A 13,234-nucleotide genomic window follows, 5' to 3' on the forward strand; every position below is an offset into this window, starting at 1 on the left:
ATTCAAAGCCATCACACACAGGTGCTAAAATACTGCCTCCATGGGAACCTTCAAGAGTAGATTATCAAGATTAGTCACCAGGGTAACATAGCCTAGGAATGGAGCAGAGCTTTTGAAGTAGCAGTTGGGGAATGTGAGGGTAGCAAGACGATTTAAGAGGTTGCTAACACAGGCAAAGCTATTTACAAGCAAGGGCTTTCATTCTTTTATCGGTGAAGCAAACCAGCTGCCCTTTAGTCTTGACACTGTAATCTCACCAGTAAAATGGCAGTTGGTTAACAACATCCTCTCTCACCAAGCCAGGAAATGATGAAAAAAATGTCTCCATGGACCCCTTTAGGGATAAACAGAGGGAAATGCTTATTATCTCTTGAACATTAGCTATGCGGTTGAGGGGAAAGGAGTTGCAAGAATGGGTGAACATTAACAGTGGGGTCTGAACCCTGGCAGTGTTTGTAGCCATGCCTCCAGAGAATAATCAGGAGAGGGAAAAGAAAGAGAGAGGCAGAGGGACTGAGAAAAGAGGGAGGAAGAAAGAGAGAGAAATTTAATTCTAAAAGCTACTCTTTCTTTTTCTTCAAAAGCAGAATAGCTGTCTCCTTGTGACCCCACTAGGGGCCATTGCCCTGTCTTGCCTTTCCTGATTGGGAATAGACCAATTTTCCATCTGGAAACCTGGCTATCATAAGGCTATAGAGGGAATCCTGGATGCATGGAAAGGAATGGGATGTGAAAGTTCTTTCCTACGAGTAGGAGTTTTTACTCAGAGCCATGCAGCTTCTGTATGTTTCAATTTCCAATTCTCCCCATAGCCACCTCAGACTTTAAATATATCCTTTTCCTTAATGACTCTTGAACCATCACTTTATTCTATGTGCAGAAAACGAGCAGATACTGCAGCATATTATCCACCCAGGGAATCACCAAAGAGGTTCCATAGTTCTGCCAAAGCCTGTTAATGCAATCCATCATTAAGTTGAATCTGAAAATTGCAGTTTTGAAATATAAGTCATCATTTGGCAAATAATGTAATATATAGGTCTTACCAATTATCTGTACCAGCACATTTTTTATCAAAATGAATAATCTGCATCTATGGGTTTGTTCTGTTCCTGTGTTTCACCATACCCCGAGAATACCAAAGAATGAATGTGCTCTAGTCTCTCTTTTCATCACTTACTGACAGGCTGTTCTGTTGCTGTAGACCTGACCCTATTTTAGAGTTAATACAACCATTTTACAGTTAATACTCATTATAAGGGTCTGATTTCCCATTGCCACACCTCCATGGTCCCATATCTAAGCTGGGTAAGTTCTGCTTAGACAAGAAAAGTAAATATTATGTAAAAAATACACAAAACATTGTCTCATCTGACATATTTTAATATTGTAGAAAGATTCATTGCAATAATTAACTTGATAAATACCATCATGTCTAAGCCCTGGAAAAGCATGAAACATTCTTTTTTTTTTTTTTTTTTTTTAAACTGAGTTAAAAGACTCACAGAATTATAGAGGCATGATCTAGAGATGAATCAGCTCTCTCAACTGTAGTGGAGGAAACTGAGCTCAGGTTTCATTAATTCAGAGAAGTGAATTAATTTGCTAAAAGCCATAAAATTAGTGGCAGAACCAGGCCTAAATTTATAGTCTCTGGAAGCCAGAAGTTTTCATTACTACATCTGATGCATAAGCAATATTTCTTCTCAAAGAGTCCTACATTAATTATAGGTTGTATGATGACTTTTGCAGAGCTAACCCCTGGCCCCTCAGACCATCATGAAATGGTATTAATATTCCCAGCACACCTGTCTAATGTTGCCATGCTCAATTGGAACTGGGAAAATTCCCCTCTTCCTTTGGTTGGTGGCCATTCCAATCAAAAGGTTTTTATCAAGGAAGAGCGATGGTGGAGTGTGGGGTGCTTCATCCACTCATGTTCATCACTAAAAGGCACTCAAGACCTGCCATTCATCCCTTTAGCTGCTCTTGTCTGGGATGCTGTAAAAGAGACCACCATTCCCTCTGTGGAATGCTGCTGTGGTTTTTATCTCCAGGATTTTCCAAGTGTGAGGACTAATCTCTCTCATCCTGTCCTCCAAAACCTCCTGTCAGTGGCTGCTTGAGGTTTCTCATTCATTCACAGATTTACCGCACAGTTGCTGGGGCCTGTATTTGCTATCAGTATTTACAGCACATATGTGGTACCCATCACCCAGAAAGTGCTCAATAAAGTGTTTTTTAAATGAATGTGTTGATGATAAAACAGGTAGCATACAATTAGAAGCATTTTGTTTGAACACAGTATACTCTACCCCAAAAGCATCATGCCCTTAATATTCCTATGTAATTTCCAATCACTTATTGCTTCCAAGAGTTATTACAAAGAGGAAACCACAAAAGGGAAGATGGGAAAGATGACAGAGAGAGATTTCATGCTGCTCATGGAGAAGAAACAGGACAGGTTGATTATAAAGGAACAGTAATAATATTATGGAGCAAGGATAGAAAGGGAAATAATGGCTTGAGAGAGGAAAGAAGGGGAAAAGACTATATTCAGAAAATAGCCAGAGGCTGAGAATACCCTTGGCCAAGAAAATTTGAGAAAATACACAATGCATATCTCTGTCAATAATCTAGACTGTGAAGGCAGTGGCAGTGTAATTTTTAATGTCATAAAGTCTATGATCCTTCTCTGGATTTGTGTATATGTGTGTGACTTTATTCTAGAAAAGATGGAAAAGGCACACAGGAACCATGGGTGTAATCATGCAGCAGGGAGAGCCAAGTACTTGGAGGACTGGTTTTATGGCAGCCACATTCTGAACTACCACAAATAAGTCCCTGTCAGCCTCCTGATAGTGTACTAATTACCAGTGTGACCAAGGGGAAAAATCTCCCTGCTGCCAAACTAGTCATCGGAACTGTGATGAGAAGGTGACAGTGCCGCAGTGGGTACAAGTTCAGGGATGTGTTCAAAATCAAGGGGAAAAAACTAAAGAGTAAAGGTGGTAGCTCATTCTATCATTCCATCCGTCCCCTTTACACAGTAAAATGGTTCCCAATCTCTAGTTCCCCTGTGTGTCCTAAAACCCCCACTTGATGTCACCAACAGCCTCTTTGTTCTAAACACAACAGGTGTTTTTCAGAACTGATCTTGATGCCTTCTCTATTGACAACACTCCTCACTGCTGACTCTCCCTACTTTTGTGATGCCAGATTTCCCCTTCTATCTCTCAGGTCACTCCTTTTGATTCTCCCCGTTGGCCAGCTGTCCTTTAATTCGGGAGCTGCTCCAAGGGTCTGTCCTGTATCTTCTCCTCTCACCCAATATACTCTTCTAATGAAGTATTATTCCCTTCTGGGTCTCGAGGTACCACCTTTCCACTGATGACTCTCAAAACTATCTCAAGCCAAGATCTTACAGCCCTGGACACGCAGCTGTTCACTGGCTGCCCTCATCTGAATGAGCACCAGGAACTGATAACACTACGAGTCCAAGTTCCTTCCTAGTCTCTCTCTACCCACACTGGCCCTTGTATTACTGCTCAGCAAACAACCCAACCCTCACCCAGGTAATTTCATCAGACTTCTGAGCCTCATCTTTGATTCTTTTCTCTTCTTTAGATCACAAATATTTACTGATGTCACTATGTACCAGAGACTATGCTAGGTGGGCCCCAAGATGAAGTAGTATAGGTCAAAATGGTCCTTACTCTTGGGGAACTTATAGCCTCAGGCACTTTTCACTCTCGCCACCCATCCTGCTAACATCAACCTATTGTTCTTCAGACGGTCCCCTTCTCTCTACCAGACTGCTACTCTCCTATGGTAGGGTTAGGGTATCCCTGGTTTCTTGCCTTGATTGCCTCAACTGCTTCCTAACTCATTTCTGTAATTCAAACCATTTCCAAACCAATTCCAAATCATTTCCACAATACAGGGAGAGAAATCTGCCTAAAACCAATTTTATCACACCGTCTCTGCTTAACACACTTGGGTGGCTCCTCACTGCTCTAAGAATAAAGGTAAAACTCCTCATTAAATGACTGAAAGCAAAGGCTTGGCCAAGGCCTATGGGAACCCTAGGAATGAAGACAACACAGTATCCTTTCAAACCTGAAGTCTTTAAATATTCATTCAACGGTGTTAATCAGGAAAAACTGATTCTATTAATAAAAATTGAATATCCACTTACATCTAAAGTTAGGAATTTGCCATATGCATCGAGTATAATGTAGCATTTTTAATGCATATGTGCTTTATACATATACAAAAATGGATCCTGCTCTACATATTGACATGTTATGTAACCTACTTTTTTTATTTTCATGTTGTGGATGTCTTTCCATGCCATTAAACATTCTTCCATCACTTCACTTGATGACTACACAGTGTTTTGTTGATTTAAGTTTGACCTTTCCAAAGTGATATATGAATAAGTTTAAAAAATTCAAATAGTATTAAAGCATTTGTAATAAAAAAGTAACAGCACCTTGTGCTACCTGTCCCCATTTTAGCCCTGGTTTCTAGAAGCAGCCATTTAAGAATATTTTAACTATAGTTTCTCCAAATTTACCTCTATATTTCCAAGTAATATGGGCATGACACATTTTTTAAAAAAGATTTATTTATTGGAGAGAGAGAGCCTGAGTGGGGTCACGGGAGCGGGGGGAAGGTATAGAGGGAGAGAGAGGGAGAGAATCTGGAACAGACTCTGGGTGAGCGAGGAGCCTGACTCGGAGCTCAATCTCGCAATCCTAAGATCATGACCTGAGCTGAAACCAAGAGTTGGACATTTAACCAACTGAGCCACCCCAGGTACACCAACACTTTTTTTTTTCTCGATTCGTCTATTTTATCTATTGACTTGTGGTGTGATGTAGTCAATCATTCAACAAATATATATTATTCATAGTGCCAGGCCTCTTCCAGGCAATGAATGAAACAGATAAGATCATTGCATTCATGAAACTTATATTCTAGGAGAAAGGCAATTACAAAGCAAATAACTAAGTAAAACAATTTAATATATGGTGCTATGTGTTATAAAGAAAACAAGACCTGATATAGAAATTAGAAAGGCTGACTTCAGGTAGGGTGGTCAAGAAACATTCCTTGGTGATGGTATCTGCATGAAGTTGCATTGTTAAAATCTGTGGCAAGAGTTGCATTAATTGGGATATGGGTTGGATGCATGTAAACAGACCCTTAACAATTTTTTTAAGTGAGCCAAGTCTATTTTTCACTTTACATGACAGCCTGAGGGCCTGTCCAGGCTCTCAGGGGTCCAGGCTCTGCTCCTCATCTGTGTGGTCCACATCTACATATCCAACAGCAAGATGGGGGAAGGACAAGGGCACATCTCTCTGTAAGGGCACAACTCAGCCATTTTCCACCTCTTCTGCCTACATACTTTTGGCTAGAACGTAGTCACACAGACATACCTAGCTGCACGAGACGCTTGAAATGTGGTTTGGGCAGCCATGAGCTGAGCTAAAATTCTATCACTGTGGAAGAAGAGGAGAATGAATATTGGGGCCCGACTGATTCTCTGCCAATAGAACACATCACACAGAGAAAAGATCAAGGGCAAAGGACTTGAGGAGAGAAAGACACTGACTTGTTTAAAGAAGAGAAAGAAGGCTAGTGTCACACCATGGTGGTTGCAAAAGGGAGAGCTGGAGGTCATGAGATCAGGGAGGCAGATGAGGACCAGATGATGTGGGGTTTTTTAAAACCACAGCAAGGAATTTTACTTTTATTCAATCAGGAGCAATAGGAGCATTTACAGCGGGGAACAGATGTAACCATTCTTTCTTCACACCTTCCCCTTTCCCCATTCCTTAACAGCATCCTATCACTGACTTTGATTAAATCATTCAGCACTATTTGCATCATCATGAGTATGTAAATATTGTTCATTGCAGAACCACAGTATACTAAGGTTCCATTTCCTTTCTTGCACAGCTTTTAGTGTGCATCAACATCATTAGTTTTTCACTTGCATCATTATATACACACAATGCACACAAATACATGGCTTTAATTCATTCTAGATCCTCTATCAGACTATCTACCCTCTGTTCTGTCCAGTTTATTTTTTTCTGTCTTCCAGACATCTTTTGTTGCAATCTCTCATCCACCCAGGAGATTATTCTTGTGAATCAGTTCCTTTTTAATAACTTTACTACCCTGTTAAGGCATCTTGAGATAGAGAGAGGACAAAAAATAAGCATGATCTAGCCACCAATTTAACTGAAATTCCATTAATGCTTTAGCTTAAGAATCTTCTCCTTTTGCAGTAACTTTTAACTTGGTAAAATACATTGAAAATGAGACCCCCTTCTGACATTTTTGTGAACCCACAGAAAAGATTCAAAGGGCTTCTGATTTGTTTTTGTCACGTCGTTCCTTTGAATGTGACTGAATGCCAGGAGGGGATGATGAACTGATTTGGCTTTAATCCGGCTATTCTCCTCTGTCTCTGGACGGCCAGCTTGGACACTGCCTCTGCCCCCAATATCCCATTTCCTCTATAATGTATTATAATTTCTCATTTGCTTTGTGTATTCCTCTAGCCCTGTAAAGGCAGGAATCTGTCTTGTTGGTTGTTTTTGAACCACTCAGCTTATTGCCTGAATGACTTTTTATGGATACTTACCTATTTCTTGGATAGTGGATGCTATCCACCTCTTCCCTGAGAAGAAACTTTTTTACTTGTAATTATGTTTGATTTTTTTTTAGATGTAAATGCCACTCTTAGCTTTATCTTTCCTCTGAGAATCCCAGTTTTACTCAAGTTTAAAAGCCCACTTCAAATGCTACCTGGTCCCTGAGGACTTCCCCGAGGAAACTACATCCCTTCCTCTACTTAGCATGGTCAGCATCTCACCCTTAATTAGCATCCAGTAAATGTTGCCTGAATAAATAAATTAAGTCATTCAATGAGGAGCCAAATAAACTTTTTAATACTGTGTATTTTTTAAATTTCAAGCTTCTATCATTAAATGGTTAGCAATTGACAAGCTAGCATGGTTAACATCAATCACCCTTCCTAGCCTACATGCAGACATGCAGCAAAAGGATAGTTAACGTTTTCTTCAACTGTTTATTTGGCACGGCAAGGATAATGTAACCAAACCTCTCTGTTTTCTCTTGTCCAGGGATTTCAAATGGTGACAAAAAGAACTTTATGCTGAACTTCTAATGACTCCCAACTTATGTCACCTGTTCTTTGTCAGAAACTTGTTAAAAATTTTAATACAGATGAATAAATTACTATACTGGAAGAAGTATAGAGTTCTTACATAAAAGTCAACAGCTTTGAAACAAAAAGATAAGTTTCTTGGCTGATTATTCTCATGACATAAGAATAGCTGAATTGTTTAAAACAGTATGCTTTTATTATGTACTTAAAGGAGAAGTTGATGTTAGCCAGGAATTATATAATTATAGGATTCAGGGCTAAACAAGACCCCAATAAGTTATTTATTTCATTATCCAGCTTTCAGAGATCTTAAATAGCATGGGGCAATTTTAAAATTTAAAAACTGGGTAAAGATTTACGGTTATATATCATATCAACATAGTGGACAATTTTTATAAATAGCATTGCTTATTCAAAGTCAGCTAGTGTGATCCATCCTGATATTTAAAACCCTCCTATCTTAAATCCTCCTAACTTATAATTATGATAATTTTGCTTCCTTTCTGTAAGCTGGGGCAGTAAGTCTGTCTTACCTGCACCACATATAACCACTTGATGATACCTGGAATGCTGCTATGCATTTCAAATTTGTCCTGTTACTATTCAAAAAAATTCTTATTGAACCAAAATTGTAGGCATGTAATTATTAAGCATCATCATTTTCTAGGAAATCAAAGTCTATAAAACTATTTTGCTTAGGCTTCATAACACATTTTAGAGCTTTCATTGAATTGAGCTTTCTGTACAGAGTTTTCTTTCGAAACAGTGAAAAGATGCTCAATATGAGTAGTCATTAGGGAAACACAAATAAACACCACAATGAGACTACCTTGCACACACCAAGATGGCTGTAGTAAAAAAGACAGACAATAACAAGTGTTGGAGAGAATGCAGAGAGGTTGGAACCCTCCTAAATTGCTAATGGGCATGAAATAATGATGCAGCACTCTGGAAAGCAATTTGCCAGTTCCTCAAAAAGTCTAAATACATATGACCCAGCAATTCCATCTCTAGCTATATAACTAAGAGAAATGGAAATATATGTCCACACAAAAACTTGTACAGAATGTTAAGAGCAGCATTATTCAGGCCAGCCGAAAAGTGGAGACAACCCACATGTCCACCAACAGATGAATGGATGAACAAAATGTGTTTTCAAACAACGGACTATTTTTGGCCATAAAAAGGGAATAAAGTATTGATACATGCTACAACATGGATAAAACCTGAAAACATTAAGTCAAAAAAGCCAATCACAAAAGACCACATATTATATTCCTTTTCTGTGAAATGTCCGGAATAGGTAAATCTATAGAGCCAGAAAGATTAGTTGCTGTCTAGGATGAGAGTGGGGGTGGGGGTGTGGTGGGGGAGGACTGAGGAGTGACTGCTAACAGCTATGGGGTTTCTTTTTGGGTGATAAAAATAATCTAAAATTGGTTGTGGTGATGGTTGCACAATTCTGTAAATATACTAAAAACCATTGAATTGCACACTTTAATGAGTGGATTATATGGTATGTGACTATATCTCAATAAACCTATTTAAAAAAAAGTAACAGAGTTCAGCACTCTTTCCATGGATAAAAGACCCTCATAAAAATAAATTGATTTAGCAAAACAAGAGTATTTGGCTTTTATTCCCCCTCCAGACACTGTTGCTTTTAGTTCATTTACAATTTTATCTACTTATCCCTTGTGATATGTAATCAGAGCTCAGAGCCTCAACAGGAAGTCCATAACTGTTCTTTCAAACAAACTTAAAAAAACAGTTTAATAACATTATCTAATAGTGTATTAAAGCATTGCTTTGATGCCATTTTATGATCTTAAGTTCTGCTTTCCATTTTGAAATAACAGAAGGGCTTATACAGATAATCTGACTTTACACAACTTTTTCTCATTGAAAAAAAGTCTATCATATTTAAGACAAAGCAAACTGTGTTCTTAGGTGTTTTTAAAACCCTATGTAATCTACAATAGCTCTTTAGGGAGTTAAGCCATAAAATGCAGTCCCAAACATAAGAGCAGCACTTACATAAGCAAGTTTCATTTAAATTAAATGAGCTTTTTAAAGAGTTCAATTAATCACTCATGAATTATTTACCTGTGTTTTGTGTCGCTAATTTCTCATGTATCCTATTTCACCAAGTAGCTCATACAATTCCAAGGTACCCCAATATCTCCTTTCTCAAGATATAAAACTGCACAAATTTATCTCTGAAGTATTTTACATATGTTAGCCAACCCCCTAAGGGAATGCCAAACTTCTCCAAGGCAACGACCTTGTCTTAAATATCAACACCTCACAGATATACCATAATTGCAATGTGTTTGCCGAGGTTCAAGACTTGGCCCAGTTCTCCTGTTAAACTCTAATTCATATGCTTATATACTATTCAATATGGGCATGTGTGTTGATACCTAACTCAGTTTTTCTTCATTTCCAACACATAAATTTGTGTTGACTGCCCTGAAATCTTCAAAAATTCTCGCTTTTCTTCAGACTAACCTCCCAACAGCCTTAGTATGGCTATCAAAGCTCTTTGCCATCTTCTCCCACCTACCCTTTCTAGGCTGAGCTTCACATGCTAACACATCAATGCTCAAAGTTCCTCTCCCACACTCTACTGTCACATCTCCAGGACTTTGCGGTCTCTTGGATTGCTCTCCAGTCTCTCAGAAGTCTGTCAGTGTTTTTAAGAATCATGTAAAAAATCATCTTCTCTACGGACTATTCCTTATGAGAATTAACTTTTCCCTTTGAAGTGCTCCCAGGCACTCTGGTGTTATACCACTTTTCACAGCTTGACTTTTACAGTGCTTAGAGGCATGTCTTTCTTCCCTAATATTCTCTGATGTTTGAAACCATTTTTGCATGCATTAGTCCCCTAAAGGTTTGTAAGCCCACCCTATACAGAATAATCACTCAATACATGCTTGCTAAGTTGTTTTGTTTTTTTTTCTTTGAGATCTTATTTATTTGAGAGAGCAAGATAGAGCATGAGCAGGGGAAAGGAGTAAATGGAGAGAAACAAGCAGACTCCTTACCCAGGGAGCCTGTTACAGGGCTTGGTCCTAGGACCCCAGGATCATGATCTGAGCCAAAGGCAAACAACTGACTGAACCACCCAGGTGCCCCTAGACTGAACTGTTCTTATCTTAATTTCCCCACAACACCCAAGAATAGTGTGGAGCACATAGCAGTTAATCACAAATAATGCTGATTGATAAAAGTTCTTGCAGGGAGGATTTAAATGCTTAATGACTGATTTTAGTGTCAAAAAAAAAAAAAAGTGTCAAGGGGCACCTGGGTGGCTCAGTGGTTGAGCATCTGCCTTTGGCTCAGGTCATTATCCCCAGGTCCTGGGATCTGGTTCCGTGTCAGGCTTCCCACAGGGAGCCTGCTTCTCCCTCTATGTCTCTGCCTCTCTCTCTCTTTCTCTCATGAATAAATAAATAAAATCTTTTTTTAAAAAAAGGTGTCCAAAAAAGGTGATACATCTTGACAAAGAAAAGTTTATTCTCTAAGTTGTTTCCACACTGAATTGGACCAAATAACAGACGTTTTGGTGTATGGAAAACAATGAGCTGAGTAGTTTGAATATATTTTTATTTTCAGTGGTTCTTCTGGAGTGAAAGAATTTTGGATGCAGTGAAACGGCAGGACACCTGCACCCCAATGTTTCTAGCAGCAATGTCCACAATAGCCAAACTGTGGAAGGAGCCTCGGTGTCCATCGAAAGATGAATGGATAAAGAAGATGTGGGATGTATACAATGGAATATTACTCAGCCATTAGAAACGACGAATAGCCACCATTTGCTTCAACAACGTGGATGGAACTGGAGGGTGTTATGCTGAATGAAGTCAATCGGAGAAGGACAAACATTATATGGTCTCATTCATTTGGGGAATATAATAGTGAAACGGATTATAGGGGAGAGAAAATGAGTGGGAAATATCAGTGAGAGTGACGGAACATGAGAGACTCCTAACTCGGGAAACGAACAAGGGGTAGTGGGCGGGGGTTGGGGTGACTCGGTGATAGCACTGGGTGCTAGGCTATATGTTGGCAAATTGAACTCCAATAAAAAAAAAATACAAAAAAAAAGGAATTTTGGAAGTCAAATTCTTAGAATGTACATGGATTTTTCACTGTTTATTCAAGATTCATTCAAGTACTTACCATTTATTAGTAATGTCTCTGGACCAGACACCGAGAAAGGTGCTGGATGATAAAATGAATATGATAAGCCCTCACTTGAAAGTGTTTATATATCCTAGGGGACAAGTCTCAGCAGAATCTGGGTTGTGGTGGCTCAGAAAAACAGGACTAATTAACTCTATGCTGATGAATCTGGAAGTTCTTTAAAATGTACACTTTTAAATTCAGATTATAATCTATATGTTTCAATGTATATTAAAAACAAATATATATGGGCAGCCAGGGTGGCTCAGCGGGTTTAGCGCCACCTTCAGCCCAGGGCGTGATCCTGGAGACCCGGGATCAAGTCCCACGTCAGGCTCCTTGCATGGAGCCTGCTTCTCCCTCTGCCTGTGTCTCTGCCTCTCTCTCTGTGTCCCTCATGAATAAATAAAATCTTAAAAAAAATATGTAACACTATTTTATTTAGAAAACCACTTTAGATTCAGCAAAACACATAAATAGATGCTATAAAGCAGGGCCTGGGAAGATGGTAAGGCAAGAGTTTTCTAGTATAAAATGCAGGGAGGCTTTCCCTCCCCAGGCCATGCAAGTGCAGGGTCAGCCTTGAGAACCAGTGCTCTGCTTTGAATCATGTACCGTAACCTCTCCTGCCTCACTCTAGTTCTGGCTCGGCTATGAATATTTAAGAAAATAATCATTTTATGTTATACTCAGTTTTGTGCACTTGGTACACTTCATAACAAATGTTTTATAAATTATTTCTGGCTTACCAAAAAATGGAGCTGTGAACTCATGGGGCATTGGAATGAGACCTATGCAAAGAACAGGTCTACTTTTTTTTTTTTTTTAAGATTTTATTTATTCATGAGAGACACAGAGAGAGAGAGAGGGGCAGAGACACAGGCAGAGGGAGAAGCAGGCTCCATGCAGGGAGCCTGACATGGAACTCGATCCTGGGTCTCCAGGATCACACCCTGGGCTGAAGGTGGCACTAAACCGCTGAGTCACCCGGGCTGCCCAGAGCAGGTCTACTTTTTGGAGGAAGGGGCAGATATTAAGGGAAAGAGGCAATAATATAATTAGCACATTTTAATGACTATAATGCTAAAAGCTTCCAACTATTCAGATTAGAATTCTTATACCTAAACTGTTCTGCTATTATCTATAACCATTAACTTATGGTTTTGCTGGCTTTGAATAACATTTTTTTTTAAGATTTACTCATTTTTTTTTTTGAGAGTGAGAAAGGGAAAGTGTGCAGGGGCGAAGAGGGGTGGGGAGAGGGAGGAGAGAGAATCTCAAGCAGACTCTCGACCCAGTGTGGAGACTGATAACAGGGCTTGATCTCACAACACTGAGATCACCACCTGAGCCAAAACTAAGAGCTGGATGCTCAACTGACTGTGCCACCCAGGCACCAATCAAATAACTTCTTTATTGGAATTTTTCTAAGGTCAATATTGAGTGAACAGTAATATTTCACTCAATATTACTGCATGAACAGTAATAAAACCACCAGAAAGGTCACAAGCCAATATTAATATTCTTTCAAGACAGATTATTTCAAGGATTAGTACTTGAAGATGACTTCCCTTCTTAGTTCCTGAGTCTAGTTATTGATGGGTAATTCAGGACCAAATAGGGAAATTTTGAAGGCATTTGGTTTATAGGACTGGAACTCAGTAACCGAATACATCATGAACTTAAATTTATTGTTCTGAAAACTAGTTTCATATTTAGGTACGTTAATAAATACAGCAGCAGGGATAAGTGATTTAGATTTGAAAGGGCATTGACATCGACTAGGAAAGATTTTCCTGTTACACTGAAGTCATGACAACTGGGAATCAGTTT

Source organism: Vulpes vulpes, chromosome 15 (assembly GCF_048418805.1).
Source record: "Vulpes vulpes isolate BD-2025 chromosome 15, VulVul3, whole genome shotgun sequence".
NCBI classification, from domain to species: Eukaryota; Metazoa; Chordata; class Mammalia; order Carnivora; family Canidae; genus Vulpes; species Vulpes vulpes.